We start from the raw sequence: 18933 nt of genomic DNA, 5'->3' as shown, positions 1-18933 counted from the left end.
TTTTTGGAAACGCTTCAAATCATATATTCAATATGAATATAAAGTACTTCCCAAACACAATATTTATATATGCAACATCAAAACTTTTCCTCATTGAGGCCTGTTTATTAAAACAAAACATCTTCAGAGTTTGAGCACAAACAAAATGCTAAAACATGTAGTTTCTGACTATATTTGCATGTCTTGCAACCAAATCCACAAAAACTGAAGGAAAAGAATGCTTAAGAATAGTGTTGAAAATACCAAATCTATCTGGAGTTCCCCTCAAAATACAAATGTTCTCGTCCCACTCGCCTAAAGTCCAAATTAAATAGTAAATAAAACGGATAAAACATTTTTTTGGGTATTAATTGGTTTAATGAAACTAACTGTAGGAACATTTAAATATTTCAAATAATGATAATTATCTGTAAAACGTGGCACTGTTGCGCCCGTGGGGGTTGGAGTGGTCCGCGGTACACACGTGTCCCGAACCGTGGCTTCTTATCCATACGGACCACGGATTATCCGTGATCCGTTACACCCTTAGGTAGGTTGCACCTGAATAATATAGAATAAGATACCTCAAAGCAATATAACCTAGGAGAAAGAAACCTATGCTTTAAAAAGCTCTGGCAGATGGAGCTCGATAGCCTTGATAGGCAGTTCAGTCAAGGAGAAGGTAAACTTCTAACAGGAGACGCTAATGAGTGTGTGCCAGTACAATCATCTCAAAAGAGCCACACAGGTGCAGAAACATCATCAATCCAAAAAACTCCAGTCCTGGGAGAAGAGGTTTCTGGAGGTTTCTGATGGAAAAGCTCTCCCACACAGGCCTGTCTGGTTCATCTTTTGGAGTCGCTCTTGGATGTGAAGGCGTGACAGCTCATTTTAATAAGGAGAGAACTTAAAAGTGGGATTGAATGATTTAATAGTGAATCTTGAGCATTCAGAAGTCTTTGGGTCTTTGGGTTCTGGGCTGGAGAAATCCTGCATGCTAGCAATGACCTTGGATATAGTGAAGAGACCCCAGACGCTGATGGTGGTTAATCCTAATCTACAAATATAGCCCAATCGTACAACACGGTCTCAATGGGGTTTGCAACAGTTTCGAAACAGAAATATACAAGTCAGTCATAAGAGAAACAACAGCCAGAGGTTAAAGCATACTAAACTGACTAAACTCATCTGGGAAGCCCTGGCCTTAGACCCTCCATCTCGGTAAGGAAAAACTCCTAAAAAACCCAGTTTTGGGAGAAAAAAAAGAAGAAACCTTAGGGATATCCACAGGAAGGAGGGATCCTCACCCAGGACGGACAGGAGATGTGTCGGAACTAACAGAACTATTAGATTATCTACCCTACAAATACATGTTTGAAAAGTTCATGGTCACCCAGAGGGCACTGGTCAGCTGGGGTTGCAAGGCGAGGTCCAGGTCAAATCAGGAACACAGATGATCCCCCTGGAATCACTCCCACTCTGTAGGATGAACCGTGGCGAACTGAAAACCCAGGAGGAGAACATGCGAAAGAGGACCAGCTCGATGACGAGCCAAGTCGAAGGGCCAGTAGGAGAACGGGTGGAGGTGGGCCGGTGCAATGTCCAGAATGCAGAAAGCACAAACATGACTGAATTTAAAGGCAGGGGTTCGATTGTGGCTGCACGGTGGCGCAGTGGTTAGCGCTCTTGCTTCACAGCGAGAAGGCCCCGGTTCGAATCCCGGCTGGGACCTTTCTGTGTGGAGTTTGCATGTTCTCCCCGTGCATGCGTGGGTTTTCACCGGGGACTCCGGCTTCCTCCCACCGTCCAAAAACATGCTTCATAGGTTAATTGGTGACTCTAAATTACCCCTAGGTGTGACTGTGAGAGTGAATGTGTGTGTGATTGAGGCCCTGTGACAGACTGGAGACCTGTCCAGGGTGTACCCCGCCTTCGCCCATCAGTGGCCGGGATAGGCTCCGGCACCCCCGCGACCCCGAAAGGGAAGAAGCGGTCAAGAAGGTGGATGGATGGGTTCGATTGTGATTCGTTGTGAAGAAGTAGGCACTTAGCTATTGGCTCAGAGTGGAGACAAGTTGATGACGTAAGGAGTGATGAATCAATGCCAAGCACACCTGTGGTGAAGTAGATCATCCTCTCTGAAATTGCGCCAAAGCTTCACTTGGACTCTGTGTGAGTTTCCATCTAGAATCAGTCAGAACATTATGTTCTGTTGAATGTGATCTCAGAGATCCAAAACCCAAAAGTAATACCAAATTTATTCAGACTTTCTTTCCAACTACACAGAAAATGATCATCCTTCTATTGGATGTTTATTTACCTAAATGTGAGTTTATTGTCCATGCATTGTGCTAGCGTTGCGTGATACCATCATGCATCTCCTTTCAAACCTGTGCGACTGTACGAATCCTGACACACCCATCCACAACACACACACACAGACACACACGGCCATTGTCTGGTTTGTATTCCTGTTTCATCTCTCATTCCCCCTCTCTCTTCTTTCATTTTACTCGGCTCTCATTTTGTGTCTTTCACTGCGCTGTTATCTAATGGAGCTCTGCTGTGATGTGCGATGCTACGTGAGATGGCAGCAGAGCAGACAGGTGAAAGCCACTTTGTCATCACTAGAAACCACCTGTGAGCTTCCAGCATGCTCATTAGCACCTTTTTTCTGCTTCTCTTCTGATCACTCGCCTGGCTGTTTTTACTGTCGCTAACACCCCGCTGGCTCCCAGCTTTGTTCCAAATGTCAGATCGCCGTCCTGTCGCTGACAAACGATGACGCTGATTACAGAGCGAGGCTTGGACAAACGGTGCAGGAGGATGATGGGAGAGAAGTTCCCTCCAGCTTCTTTGCCTTTAATATCCACCCGTGAATCGCCAGATCCAAACCAAAGTCCCCATTTCAGCCCTCCTATCTAATTCCTAAGCTTTGCCCCCTCCCACTATTAGATGTATGCTCAGCCCCCACCGAAAGGTGAGCCATTAAAGCAGCAGGTGAAGACCCGTGTAATGGTTTCAGTGAGATAACTCTCTGGTACTTGAGGCTGGATGCAGATTCCATTTCAGTTTAGCGCCGATTTCCTCTGATCCATGTACGAATGAGCTTCCTGCTGCTTCACACACAAATGAAAAAGAAAAAAAAAACACCATCTCAGTCAGACTGGGACATTTAAACCAACAGATTTTCATAAACAGTCTTTTCAAGTTCTGTGACCGTTCTTTTAGAACTTTAAGGTGATGCAACACCCATTTTAGGAGCAACTAGCACTTTTCATACCTAATAACACAAAGCGCTTTACACCAGAATAGTTTAACTATTTAATACTTCGGCTGAAAATAATCTGGGACTCACTTTACTCCAAAAGAACTCGCCATCTAAAATAACAGTGTCTGTACCAAGTTTCTGTGTGAACAGCTCAGTTATATCAGAACCTCATTGAGATCTATCATCCATACATGGAAAAACTGAACAGACGAGAACCTTCAAGAGAGCAAATGACCAAAAAGAGTCCAAGAACACAAGGAGGACTCATCCAGGAGGTCATGAAAGAAGCAGAAAGGAAGGTCAGACCTCACTGGACTCAATTTAGGTTAAAGTGTATGATCCATCAGTCAGAAAGAGACTTAAGGAAGAAAAATAATAAAGGATGGGTGATATATCGGTGACGGTATCGGTTTAGATTGGATATGAAATAAAACTCCCGACCTGGTTTTTTGGACCCGATTAGCTTCTGTGTCATTTGATCTAGATCCTATTTTTTATTTCATTATCATTTAACACTTAAAGATACTCCACAGAAGTGCTTTGTTTAACAATAAAGGAAAAAAAGTGCAACTATCAGCTAGAAAAAAAATTACTATTATCTAGTAAATATGTCATAATTAGTCATGTGAAAAATGTAATGACCTAAGCTTTAACATCTTTAGAACTATTGAACAGTTTTAACATTCTTAAAGATGAATGATGACTTTGTTGTAACATAGCGCTGGGTATAAATAATAATTTCCAGAAACAATTTTTTTAGATTCTTTCGGTCCACTCAAGTGAATTTGATTTAATTCAATTTTGAGTTTACACATTTCGACACATTTGTTTAGAAATAAATTAATAATCTACTATATGTTTTAAATACATTTTTATTGATCTGATCCAGTTCACATTCTGTAAAATGTATTAGTAAAATAATAATGCGATTGTTAATAGCATACAGTGCTACATGGATTTTCAAAAGAAGAAGCTCCAATAAAAATGTTCAGATCATTAACATTATAAACATTGTTCTGCTTCTCCTGGAGGACGTTTCAGTTTGGCCAATGGGTGGCATTCGCCCTTTAGCATTACTGCTTATTCCAGAAGAAAAAGAAGACGGTATGAGCAAAAAAATGTATCAGGCCACAAATGGTTACTTTAAAAACATTTCTTTAAAAAATTCATATAAAGATGTTCATTCAGTCAGAATGTATGTTTATGTCAACCGAGCGTTAGCATTAGCCGTCCTATCAGGAAATCTCTATTTTTATTAATTTTTATTAATTGATTATTGATCTATTAAACCACCAAATGGTTCCCGAGCGCGGCTGTGTCTGCAGCTCACCGCTCCCCCAGGGGATGGGTCAAATGCGGAGAACAAATTTCACACACCGAGGTGCGTGACAAATAGTGGGACTTTAACTTTAACTTTATTAAGCTTAAATCGATTTACATTGATTAATCGATTTCATCAACCCAACTCTATTTTAGCATAAATATGATAAGAAAAGCATGACAAGCTAATATTATTAGAACCTTTTTTCAGATTATGGGATACTTTATTTAACCTCTTAAGACTTTAACCTCTCAAGAAACCACATTTTATGTTTTATTACCACTGTAGTTAATTTTCTTGGCTTTTATTTCTCTGTCATCTCGCTATCTTGACTGAACTGTTTTTGTTAGCCTCCTGCTTTAGCTTCTGCTGTATTCTGGTGTTCTTTATGGCAATAACATGTCGTGATACGTTCATGATACACAGACTTCCAGTGGAATATTTATCCAGAGTAATATTCTTGAAATATAAAGTGTTGTTCATCAGAAGAAAATATATAATACTTGTTCCTAATAGATCCTTTGTTGTGTATTTTTAAAAGTTCAAGTACAAAGTGATTATACAGTAAAGGAAGAGTTATCTCTAATCAAGAAACAAAAGGGAATTTAAACTTCATGTTATTAGACACTTAAATACTGGTATCAGGAGCTATCGGCTAACGGCCATAGTTGCAGGAAAAATGTCGTTCCACTACTAAAAATATTAACCCCGACATTGTGATTGAGTGTTTCTGGATGAATACTCAATGTTTCTTCAGAGGTTTGACTTGAGTTTAAGTTAACTTCATGTTGGGACCTTTTATATAACAGATTGATTGACTTCCTGAAGCATTCAAATAGTTTGACCCAAACACAGAAAATTCCTCTTTTTAAGGTGATATTTAAACACAACTTGTAGTTTTCTTGATTGTTTTTACATTTGTTGTCATAATCATGAAGGCCAGAAGATAAAATCACTTTTATACCTCGTTTCATTTCTTTGTTCATCTTTAATAAAACGAATTGTCTCCAGATGGAGTGAAAGACCGGCGATTGGCCTCTTTGCAGACCTGTACATGCTGGCTTTGACCCACAAAGCCCCTCAGATGAACAAAGAGAGTTGAAAAGAATGCATTTGTCAATGAAAACACTGAGTTTTCAGTCTTTTTACGTTCCTTTTATTCATTCTTCCAGAAATATATAGCAGCTGAATGCAGAGGAGCAAATGCACGGTCTCACAGAGAAAAGAGCATTCAACAGGGAGCACAGAGTTGCTTTCTGTTTTATTTCCTTAGGTATGAGCCTGAATAAGGTCAGAGAATAACCTTTGAAGTTGTGCACTGTAAACCACACAAGAGCTGACTGAGACAGAGAGACTGCGTGAGCTGTGACATTTCCTTCAATCCTCTAATTTGAAGGCGATCCACTTTAAAGACGTAGGAGGTGGAGGGACTTTAGTGATGCAGTGTTTTTAGAAGAGTTTATCATTTGTTGACCTTCTCAGCCACAAAAGCTGCCAACAAAAAAGAAGGAAAGAAAGGGATGGAGGAAACAGAAAGCCCCCGCTGCTTTCATTTATGCTCGATAAAGATGTTGGTTTGTGTCATCCAGCAGCGTGTGATCAAAGCCGGAGGAGGAAATCAGCCTGGATCCCGTTTTTAACAGTTTTATGTGAGCATTCAGCTTAGAAAATTATCTCCTATTTGATTGAATGTTTTCTTACCCCCCAGGGAGTCTCTGCAGGGTGCAGGAGTGCAACAAAGCAGCGATCTAGTAAAAATTGTAAGCAGTTCTGGTAGTTTTAGAGGCTTGAATGAAAATGAATTTTGACCCTAACAAGGCCTAATTTTATGATTCCTGCTATAAAATGATGCACTTAAATCGATTTCAGCAACTCAAGGTGTGTTTCTTAGGAAATTGGTATCAAAACACAAGATTATGTCCAACAAATAAGAACAGGCGTGTATGTTATAGCCCTGACATGCAAACCTGTCTGAGGGGGAACACAAAAATGGACCATAACATATGAGAAACTGGACACCAGGAAGACGAGGAACACAGTTTGATTAAAAAAAAGAACCTAAAATAAGTCAGGGAGTCTGCTGACCCAGCTATGTTGACCGTCGGAGTCCACAGCTCCCTGCTAAAAATCTGACTATTCAAAAGAAACAAGGCAAGCCCGCAAACAAAGACTGCCAAGGTCCAACCCCAAACTAAAATAACAAAACCCAGCAGTGTAAGACTGAGGAAATAAAAAAATGAAAAATTAGAACCAAGCAAACCAGCACACCTTGGAGACCTGCTGCTCCTCTGCCTGCCGCCGGCTGAGGGCCTCCTCTGGTTTAAATAGGAGGCAGGTGTTAATCAGGATGATTGGTCCCCACCTGCCAGGTGAACAGAATGATGGAGTAAGGGATGAAGCACATCAGCAGTCATAACAGTGATGTTGCATTCACACTCAAAGTGATTTTTATGTTAAATTCACACCTGCAGCCTCTGATCCTCATCAAATTTACTGTTCGACTCACCAAAAGTGTGTTCATAAACCTAGCCACTCTCACCTAAAATCACAGCAACTGACTCCTTTTCAAAAGAAGTAGTGGTTCCACTCTGACCTCTCATGGATGAACTTTGTGCCTCATCTCTGCCAAAGAACAGCTTTCTTCCAAGGCCAGAACTTCCCCTTAATAAGATTTTTCTTTATCCTTAGACACTGGAACAAACTCTGCATCTGTGCTTTCTGTGACTACACAGTTTTAAGAGGTTTTTAAAGCTACATTTTCAGATTAACTGTTCTTTGGCTCATTATAGCACATTTGTGGTATTTTAGGTCTTTGATGAATGATGTCCTAATTTTGTCCATTACGTTTAATATTACTGTTTTAGTTACTTGATTACTTGGCGTGGAAGTAAGCTAGCACTCATTTCCCATGGTCCCCTTGTTTGCACTGTGTCACTAGCTTACCGCCCTCACACCCCCAACCTAACAAAGCAATATCAGAGTCATCCAGCCGTACAGTTTAGATCACACTTCAGCTCCGATGAGGAAACCAAAGACGTTCAGGGATCTATTTGTCTGCTAGTGGCTCCTGTATTGAGAAATACTTTAATTTTAATTTTCTTTATAGATGTCCTCCATCCTGAGAAAAATGCTACAAGAACATGTTAAAATCACCAAGAACACAACTTTCATTGGTTTAACCAACTTCAACACTAGAGATTCTGCACCTTGAAACATCTGTAGCTCAGATTTTAAAATGCTTTACAAACTGACCTGTGTCTGGTTTCCCATTTCTGTGAGGTAAAGCAAAACATGAACTGGGACTTCTTTAAAATTCATTTTGTAAAGTGACATATAGTCAAATATCGTAAACTAATGAGGAACCAGAGGTCAATCAGATGTTTCCTTTGCTCCTGTTGTATCTCATTTTGGCCTCTATACTGATACTGAAACCATGGAAACCTGAGATAACCTGCACCTATCCTACAGTAATATAAATAGCTGCGTTCCTCAACTTTCTGTTAAGGTTTGATGAAGTTGAAACACTTCTTTCTAAGTTATTTTCCAGAGAAAATGTGTAAAAGAGAAGTTTGATATTCCACTCCGGTTTCCCAGACTCTCCTGAGACTGCGGTCTAATTTCATGACACACTGAAGCAGCAGCGAGGCCCCATGTGTGATATCATTTAGAGGCATCTGATGTATTCCTGTGACAGACAGCTCATTTTACCCTGTTACTTATTTCTTCGATTTAAATGGAAAAATGGATGCTTGTTCACTCTTGTTTTTATTTTCAAGTGTCACCGTGCTTGTTGGAGCTGAGTTATTAAGATGTGGAATTTTAGTTTAGGAAATGGTCAGTAGAGACCAATTAATTGGTAATAGTGAGTTGTAAATTAGCTTCTCTCTTGTTATGTATAATGGCATGTTTTAACCTATCCAGACACATCCTGGTTCCAGAGAAATTTGTGTTTTCAAATTAGAAATAAGGCTAATCAAATGTATTGATTTGTTCAAATTTGTAGCTCTGCTGCACATGCACTAAACCCTCATCTGTTCCTAGTGTCTAGTTCAGGTTCTGGAGAAGACAAGATGGTATCTTCACATTGACTGCAGTCAAATGAGCTGCCGTTCACATTTCTGTGGTCAAATCAGCATCACTGGATTTTTGGTGTGAGTTTCATCCAATACTTACAGTAGCAGGACTGAGAACGCTGGAAAATCTCCACCAGACTCCACGGAGCTTCTTGATGTGACCACGGAAATGTGAACGGCTCAGCTCCAAAAGCCACGCCCCCTCAGAGGTGATTTTGCAGACGCAGACTTCAGGTCAACATGAAAAATTGATTTTTAAGACATTTAGGTTGTGAGATTTTGGTTAAAAAACTTCATAACCATAATTAAACACTACTAAGAATGTTTTTTACCGTTTAAAGAATTGCCATAGGGGGACTTTAACCAAGTTTTATGGTTGAATTTACATCAGAAAGCCAGGCTCCTCCAACCCCTCAACCCCCACTTGCCTGTACAAACTTGGTTTCTACTTTCTATTATAAATCGGTAAAGATCTCAAACTCGTTTGAGTTGAGTTACCAACACAGCTCCCTACAAATGTCAGAGCTGAATCTAGACACATTTAGGATAAATCTGTGTTTCTCTGCTCCAGGATTATGCTCTTTGTTCAATAATAAACATAAAAGTCTTCAACATTTTTATGATTCCTTTCATATCTGTTTACTTTTATGTTAAGTTGGTGGATTTGTTTTTCTGTCATTAAAAAAAAAATCATTTTCTTAACCTGGCCTGAGCATCAGCAGCTCGGCGTTTGTCATTGTTGAGATCCAACAGTGAGGCAGTTCCTTTGGGGAGCTTCCTGTAAAGGTTTTCTGTGTTGAAACCTCAAACAAAAATTGAATGAAACAGTGTTTGCTTGTGATTCCAACCTCCCAGTTAAAGCTATCTTCTCTGTCCAGGCTTACCACCCTTTTGCGTTAAATACTTCTGACTCGGCATATAAAAGCCATCCGGTTTACCATTTCCAATACACTGAGTCCTGACTCCAAACTCCTGAAATGTGTTTGTTCACCTTATTACTTTGGAGTGGAGCTGCATCGCTTTGCATCCGTTTCCTCCTGAGGCAGAAAAAAACCCGACAGATGTCACGTGGCAACGATTGTTCCTGAGCTGCCACGGGCAACGCAACATCTTCCATCAATCAACGCAGCTTGTCCCGACATGCAAACATGCAGTGAGCACACAGTGTACATGTATGCGTTCACACAATGCTGTGCGTGTGGCAGCAAAAAAAACACAGGCGCACCATGTGACTTCATACACACTCAAACCATGGGGAGTAAATGGGCTGCAGTTGCTATAGAAACAGCCGAGTCCCACAACATCCATTCCAGAGAGCCTTCAGAGGAAAAAGAAGTGTTTGTCTCATTTTTCAGATGTGTGTCTCAACACCAGGAGACACAAACACTCAAACGCACACATACAAGTAGTGCATGTGAATGTGCATGAGTGTGTGGTGGATCTCCCCCTCTGTGATCACAAAGAGCAGCTCTCATCCCTGAGAATCCCATTTCACGGCCAGGCTTAGCAATGCTGCTGTGTTAAAATGTGTGTGTTGGTGTGGTTGTGGGGATTACAGGGCCGCTGCTCATACAGGTCGGAATTATTTCAAATAAGATGTGAAATTCCTTCAACGCTCCACCAGCTGCCAATTGGAGGAGCTGCGTGTGAAGCGCGTTGTGTATCTAGACTTAGTTTTGTTTTTTATTTAACTGTTTTAAGACAGATTTACTGGTCCAACGGCGTTTTCCAAAATAATCCATGTGGTCTTCCCTGATTGGACCGCCATGCTTCAGGCATTAGTGCAGTTTGATTGAAATATGCATAAATCACAGAGCTGGGAATAAGTTTCCCCCTTCCTTATATTTCTGTTTTCATCCTTGTTACACTATAACGATTCAGATCAAACGGATTTGTTATTTTACCAAAACCCATCCATGCTCTTCTGCTTATCTGGAGCTCGGTCATGAAGGCATCAGTGCAAGCAGAGATACATAGACCTTTTCTTTAAAAAGTTTAAAAACTGATTCCAGCTCCACCGAGACACCCCATGGTGCTCCCAGGCTGCTGAAGAATACAGTCCCTCCAGGGCAGGGGTCTCAAACTGGTGGCCCGCGGGCCATTTGGGGCCCCCATCTTAATATGAAAGTTCAATGTCTTCTAAGCAATATCTTCTTTGAGGATAGCTTTGTATTTGCTTTGTGATGTTTCAGCTTTATGCTTAAAACTTTACATTTGCTTTTGTTGTCGGATCTGATCATCATAAAAGTCCTTAGCAATAGTTGCTAGCCCCGTTGGCGCCTGTCATTTCATCGGGCATGCAGGGTTATTGCTTAGTAGTACCTAGATATGAACAAATATTCAATAAACTTTTTCAGTAGATATAGAAAATAAACAGTGGACGCAAAAACATATTTTTGTCACAAATGGAACCCCATACGGCCCAGCCTCAGCCAGACGCTGCCTTCAGTGGCCCCAAGGTAAACTGAGATTGAGAACCCTGCTTCAGGGCATCTAGGGTGCTAAGTCTTCCCCTGGGCCTAAAGCTGGACATAGTTGCGTGGAATACCTCCTGAAGAAGGCGTCTGTGAAGCATCTGCGCTAGTGCACTCTGAAGGTCCCTGCAGAAAATCCTCGTCTGCAAAAATGAGACATTTAAATCCTGAGATCAGCAAACTGTCCATAAAAATGATGAACAGAACCGCTGAACAAAAGCATCTCTGCCAGAGTCCAACCTTCACCAGGACTAGGTTTAACTTGACTTGACTTAACTGACTGCAAACCAAACTCCTGCTGTGGTGGTTCAGAGACAGGGCAGCTTCTACTCGAGGGCCACAAACTCCTTTATTTTAACAGCACCTCCAACAAGAGACAAGGTTGAACACTTTCTCCAAATTCAAAAGGAACATGGATGGCCCTTCGAGAGGGTTAAGTGTAAAGCTGACCACGACTGAGACGGACACCCCACGGTTCCTCCTGAACCAGAGGTTTGACAGTCAGACAAATCCTCCTCTACAAAATCCAGAAGACTTTCTCTGAGAGCCTGAAGACCGTCATCCCACCATGGTTGGAGCCCACTCTTTGATCTTCCTTCTTGAAAAGAAGGATTACCGCCCCGGTCTGCTGGTCCAAACTGACTGTCCTTGAACTCTACGCCATGTTTCAAGGGTATCACTCAAGACAGCCCCACAACATCCAAACATCATCCACCTGCTAGCTTTCTAACTACCTCGGTGACTCCACCTTAGGTGATGGGCTGGCCCACTACTGGGTCCTAAACCTCAGATTATTGAGTGGAAGGAAAGTCATTGGTATTTCAAATAATTTTTTTCACAAAAAAAAAAAAAACAAGTACAAAATATAAAACATAGATTTTGTATGATGACTAAGACTGTTTATTTTCACATCTGCAGAAGTTGAATTTAATTTTTCTTGAATGAATTATTTGATATCTTTTTTTATATATATTATTGTATAAGATATTGAAACTGCATTTCTTCATGTAACTGACCGCTTAAACACAAATTGGCAAGTTTTTGATCAAAATTATTCATGCATAACTAACTCTTGGTCAGATTTGAGACACGGTGAGATTATTTTTTAGTGTTTTTGAAGTAAAAACATCTCAGAAAAAACCCATAAAGGCTTCAAGTCATTTAACACAAATATAAAGCCAGTACCTTTTCCTTTCTTTATTGCACAAAGACCTTTTCTCCTCCACCAACACCCCCGTCTATAATAAGCACACGGTACTGATAAAAAAAACTCACATTCAGATGTCTGGTCAAATATCCCATAAGTGAGTGTTGCTCAGAACAGATGAATGTTTTGCTGCAGTGCACTGACACTCATGTCTACATTATGGGGTTCCATGTTTGTGGTGCTGACTTTAAAACAATAAAATAACAGAATTTCATCTTGCTAAGCACTTCTAGACATACTGTCTGTGACTCCAGACTGTGATTTTTGGGGCAAATCTCTTCCATAGACGTCCCGAGTCCACTCCTTCAGAGAAAGTTCAGAGGGAGGAGTAGAGGTTGTTTGAGGTTTTATCATCCTTCTTTTCACAGCTGGAGGCGGGACACGGCGAAGTGATTACTTTTTTCATCTGGAGGCGAAAGAACGACCTGTGATTCTGTACGAGGGATCTTAGTCATGCTGAGGGGAAAGTCTTTGAAGACGGATGTCTGGACCACCTTTCCTTACAGCATCATTTAATCCTAGTTTGTTTAAAAATGATACATGGAAATCTTAACTGTGTAGACGTTCTGACAGGCACATCTTAAACAGAATAATTACAGTATAACCCATGCTTGATAGTTCCGCTTGACCATGCTGGAACCTGAAACTGTCATTAAACATCATCAACATCAATGTCTACTCAAAGGTAAAGTCTAAGACCAGCTTTTAAAATACAATATTTATTACAGATTCCATTCAAGCAACCGCCAACCGAGAGCTCTGAGGCGTTTCATCAGTTATTGTAGAAAATAGACGAAATAGTTTGTTCCTCAGAGAACAGATGATATGTCATCATCTGCTGTCATCTCTGCAGTGTGTTAATTATTGATTATGACAACACGTCAGGACACGCAGCTGTGTTCTCTTACTTTTAAGACCAAGAAACACTTCACATATTTGTGTTAGTATGTTTGAAGTGAACAGTGCTCAGAAAGACACCACAACGACTTTAAATCATTTAACAAAGGAACATCAGATCTGTGTATTCAAATTCAGAAATGATGTAAAGACTTTGGGCTCTTCAAACATGCGCTGTGACAAATATTTAACCATGAAAAGTTAATCAACATTAGCACAAATCAAGACGAATGTTTTACCCATCGACTGTACATGAGAACTGGAGTGAATGAGTGTGACATCATCCATAGAGAATAGTTTACTTCTTGCTCCAACCAATTCAATCACTTTTTTTTTGCGATACACGTGCCGCCATGTTGGAGTCAGGAAGCAGTTATTGGACCTAGTTGAAAATATCATTAGATAAAGAGGATTATTAAGAACATGTTAAAATATAGACAATTCTGAAAAATGTAACGACTGATTAATACCTGTTTAATTCTCAAAAAAGTCTATGGGGTTTTGGATTCTTGGAGCCAGACGGTACTTTCTACTTGGAATGCAATGGAGGAGGGGTCTTCAGTCCAGTTCTTACATACAGTTAATAGTTTTAACATTATATCGTTTCCATATGTCTTAATATGTATGTGTAAGCACAGTGATTACATCCTCAATGTTATTTTCCACTCTGAGGATAAACATAGAAATTAGCAAGCATTTGACTATTTGCTAGCTCAACTTTAGAAGTCATATTTTCTTTTAAAGTATTTTTCTAGGATTCTACAGCAATCAAAAAGTACTAGTTTGCTAGAAATATAGATATATCTACTACAAATAGATATATCGACTTTCTTTAGACAAATTTAACCCTTGAACACTTTGGCTATAAAAAGTTACACCATCACTTTAGCCGGATCATTTTTACCCGATATAATATATAGTATACCCAATAAAAAGTATTTGTCATAAAAAAAATAGATCAAAATATGACAACACTTGATAAATTACAGTAATTTTCTTTTATTTTAAACAGTAGTTCATATAACAAAATGGAAAATGTTAACATTTTAAGATCCTAAAAAACATGCTTGAAAATTACTGAAAAATTAGGAATTTGAGAACAAAAAAATCCTAAAAAAGATAAATAATAATGATACTGGTGACCTGGTCTTTGGTCCACCCATTCCTGGGACATGTCAGACTTTAGGGACCATGACACTCAGAAAAATGACATATATTGAAGATCATGTAAATACTTTTGTTCAGATAATAATCACCTGGCGATAGTTCTCTAGGGTCAAACCAAGGAGCGCGGCAAACAAACTGAAGCCAATCAGAAACATGGAATTTCCCTTTAATGTGGAAAATTGTAAATCATGTTAAATTTTTCAATGTTTCACTGCTTCTCTGAGCTGTGTTTTAATTCAATATTTAAATCTAATTTATGTATACAACCTTATGAAACAATGAGAAAAACCTTTTACAAGCTACTCTGTAAAATCTCCTGCAGTGCATAGAAAGACGACTCTAAAATGTCATAGTTATTTTTGTCTGATCTGGAGGAGCAAGAGAACTTCTTCTTCAACACTCTGATCAAATCTGCCAGACTGAAAGTCTTTCACCTGATCAGTCACAGCCGAGACAATTGTAATAGTTAAGCATTTACAAAATCCTAATGGAGTTTTCAGTCTGAGATGATCCTCTAGTTAGTGATAGAAATGGTAGCTTGTAGGGGTGTGGCTTCCAACAAGTTGAATGGAAAGAGTGGTTGCTATAGAAACGAAGACTCAGGCTGATTCGGGACGATTAGTCCTAACTGGCGATGTCTGGTTCCAACATGGCGGCGTCTGTATCACAACAAAATGACTACTGATTTGACTTTTTAATTAGAATCTGAAGTAAATCGTTTTCTGTGGTCCAGTTCTCGAATACGTAAATGGCTCGTCGTTGGTCACTTAAATGTTTTAAACCATGAAATTGTGGTCTTCTACTGTTTTACTGTAGATCAGTCTTCGAGGGGCGGTGTCCTACATGTTTTCCAACCAGCATGCCATTGGAGCTTCTCATTGGCCAAACACACCTGACCCAGGTAATCTGCAGCAAATAAGTCTGGTTTCTGGAAAACCAGCAGGAAGCCCTCGAGGACATACTTTGGACACTCCTGTTGTAGATCTTGAGTCAATTTGGACTGAATGTCTTCTCTTCGTGTCAGTCTTCTTAGATTCTATGACTCAACTTCAATGAATAGAATAAAATCTTTTTTGTAATCCTATGTTTAATTGGATCATTACATGTTGATGCTCACAAACAGATGCTTCCTAATATTAAAAGTCTGACATCTGGGTCAGTCTTCTGCTGTTGTGGTTTGGTGGATGCTTTTTGTTGACATTGTAGGAATGGCTGTGACACACTTGTTAAAAACTGTTTTGCCCCTTTTTGACTTCAAGTCAGAATTTTGTAGCCCGGATGAAGAGGGACTGCATTCTGTAACGATATCTTGATGAAAACATTAAAAGAAGAGGAATAAAAAGCATAACATTGAAGATTTTAGTCATATCAGCAATAACCGCCTTATCTTTCCTTGTGATCATGTCTAAATGCAAATTCTTCATGTAATCTTATCTGATTGTCAGATATCATCTGTGTTTCCTCACAGTTTTTAACATTTATAGATGTCAGGGAGGATTTTAGCAGCTGCTGGGAGTCTTATCAGCTCTCTGATCAGAGTAACTTGCTTATTAGAGATTGTTCTGGTGACATGGCAGCCGGCTGCTGTATTATCATCATTTTCTGTCAGAGTCTCTTTAAACTGGATTCATTTCCATCACTGACATTTATGTTTTCCAGCTCAAGACTTCATATCCCTTTAAAACAGACCATCTCAGTTCAGACTCCGTTTTTTTCCTCCAACCATGGGGATGTTATTTATTCCACTGAGACGTGTTTTTGTGTTGGCGCCTGCTCATGCTGGGTCTTCACAGCGAGGGTCTTGACAGCGACTAAAAGAGAACTTTGATCTAGTGGAGATCAGTCCATTAGGGCAAGAATCCTCTGATCATTTCACTCATCAATCGACGGGCAGAGCAGCTCTCCTGCTGTCTTGTTTTCTTCCCCTCTTTTAGGTTGTTGTGTTTTCTGGGCGCGGTCGATGTCACTGGCGGTCACCACCTCAGGTGTCTGGATTGATCTTTCTGTTTGTTGCTCTCACACAGGAGTCGTTTGCACTGAACATTATGTTTTTTATTTTAAATGGTTTTCTTGGAGCCATGCTAGCAAGGTTTAGCTGAAGTAATCCTTATAGAGTATGCACAGGTGCAGGTTTATTTTCCCTCTCTTTTCAGAGCAGAACATATGACAAACTTTAGACCAAATTAGTGGGATCATTATAGTGTCCCAGACCTGCCCATGCTGAGTTTATCCAGACTGGCCTCCACCCAACCAGCAGTTAGCTAGTATAGCTGTCTGTGGCCAAATATATTTATGATAAAAAAACAAGGACGCTCCGGTTCCTTCCACTGGTATATATTATACCTTCCATGTCATTTTTTGTGCAAGGACAAATTGAGGTTTGTCCTGAATTGTTGGGAAAGTCATTTGCTGCTTCCCTAATTAGCACCTTCACCTCCTCACAACAACTTATTTACCCACAAATATGTTCTTCCTTTGTATGATTTTCTCTTGGCCTTTTGTTCTTTTGTTAGTCAGCAAACAGCCACAGAAGTTCTCTGTCAGAACATTCTAGGATCCACATGTGGTTCCTGACCTGAACTAGTGCAGCCGGTATAGAAAAAGTTGCACAGACTGAATGTTTTTGAATTCAGGCTGAACTCTCTGGTTAGCTGATATCCTCCCAAGGCAGTTTGGTAAAACTCAAAATGTTAAATATCTGTTCTGATCAGATTAGTTTGACATGTCTCAGTCCAAAGTCAGTTTATATCTGAGCTGCAAAACTTTAGTCCTCAATGTTTTAAAGAGCTTGAAAACGTCCAGGGGGCTTTTAACCGAGTTCATTAGGCGCATAACAGACGTTGAACTAGAAGAAGATTCCGTCTGAACGGGATGGAAGCTTTTTGTGTTCAGAGACTGATCTCTCTCCCACTTTCTCCTTTTACTCCTCTTGGCCAATTTTCACTGGCAGCAGGGGACGAGTGGAATGAGTCTCCTCACAGCGAGGTCCTTATCTGAGTGTGGAGGGGATGATGAAGACTGGAGACATAAGAGACAACCCAGAGGTGCAGACAGGCTTCTGAAACCCTCTGCCTGCTTTTTAAGACTTGAGAGCTTTTCTCTGCTCTTGTTTCCTGTGGTTAGTTGAAGCATTTGTGTTAGTACAGTCTGCCTTATTAGGCTGATCTACATAAAGAATATATTTTAATATTTGTTTTTCTGGTACTTGTCTCTTTAAACACTCACATTCAACAACATTTGATACTTTATAACCAGGACAGCTGGGTTGAGATTAACCTCCAACTCTGAACATTGATCTCCATGTCATAAAGTCAATAGGATGCCACTTGTATTTTTTAACCATAAGGCTTATCCTCAATCCTTTTCTATGACATTAGGTTTGACTAATTACTTCAATTGTCTTGCAAAATCTGTGCAGAATGATCAATTTTCTCATTTATTTTTGATTGTGAGGTGATTTCCAAGTGACTAGCTTGTGACTTTTCAAAGGATAAATGGCGTCCACCTGTAACTTGTCATCTTCTATTACAGACCAAAGTGCTTCACCCATCCACACACACTGCATTAGCCAGATGACCTGAAGCAAACAGGGGTTCAGTGTTTTGCCCCGGGACACTCTGACACATGTTGTCAAGCACAGCAGGACATCCACTGTACCATAGCACCATGGCTATCCGACTTAGAAACGTTAGATTAATGAAGGAATGTAAATTTGTTTACAATTTTTTTAAGAACCGGAAACAAAACCCTAGCAGCAAAAATGTCATTAGCCTTAAAATTAAGAGATTCCACAGTTTAGGAATTTCTTGTGAAGATCAATGCAGATACAAAAGACCACGCCCCTGATTCTGCACAATTTGGAGGTCATTAATGGTCTCACCTGACGCAATTTTTTCCTTTGACGTTTTAAACTCCTGAATTATAGCATCTGAAACCAAATAGGAGGCTGCATTGGTGGTGTAGTGGTTAGCACTCTTATGAACAGCAAGAAGTCTCCAGTTCAAATCCCAGTGGGGATCTGAACCAGAGTTTGTATGTTCTCCTCGTGCACGCCTGGTTTCATCTGGAAACTCAAAATCCTCATACAGTCCAAACACATGCAGCTTAGGGGAATGAATGATTCTAAGTTTTCCATAAATGTTCACATTGTGTGACTCAGGGATGGACTGGTAATCCATTCTAGTCACACTCCACTCTGTTCTCAATGGTGCCTGGGATAGGCTCCAGCAACCCCATGACCCCATGAGCGATCAACCAGGATTAGAAAATGGATGGTTTTAAACATGGTGGACTTTGTGACACGTGAAATATTAAAAGATTGTTTTTTGTACTTCTTAGTTTAACATTTCAGTTCACGCTTTATCTGAAGTCTTTAGAGTGCTTTTGTAACATCAGAGTACATATTTTACATGGTAGCGTGATGAGAAACTGTAAAAAAGTGATCGAACAGTTAAAAAAAGCACAAAGTATTATTTTTTATCTATTTAACCACAAAAATTAGACCCATTTTTTTACTCCTAATTTATCCAACGTTGTGTACATTT

General features: G+C 40.0%; 1 long non-coding RNA gene across 4 annotated transcripts in view; it reads left to right on the top strand.

Annotated features, from left to right (window-relative positions):
* LOC112137821 overlaps window positions 1-18933 on the top strand; it is an 88489-nt gene that overhangs the window by 23427 nt on the left and 46129 nt on the right. The window contains exons 3-4 of one of the 4 annotated variants that reach the window (XR_002917618.2): window positions 15206-15290; window positions 17340-17577. The exons of 2 other annotated variants lie outside the window; for them this stretch is intronic. This is a non-coding gene — a long non-coding RNA (uncharacterized LOC112137821). Of the gene's footprint in view, window positions 1-15205; window positions 15711-17339; window positions 17578-18933 lie in introns of those variants that run through there. One more of the 4 variants, XR_004948539.1, reaches the window with a different exon arrangement.

Source organism: Oryzias melastigma, linkage group LG10 (genome assembly GCF_002922805.2).
Source record: "Oryzias melastigma strain HK-1 linkage group LG10, ASM292280v2, whole genome shotgun sequence".
Taxonomy (NCBI): domain Eukaryota; kingdom Metazoa; phylum Chordata; class Actinopteri; order Beloniformes; family Adrianichthyidae; genus Oryzias; species Oryzias melastigma.
This window is presented reverse-complemented; position numbering and strand designations above follow the sequence as displayed.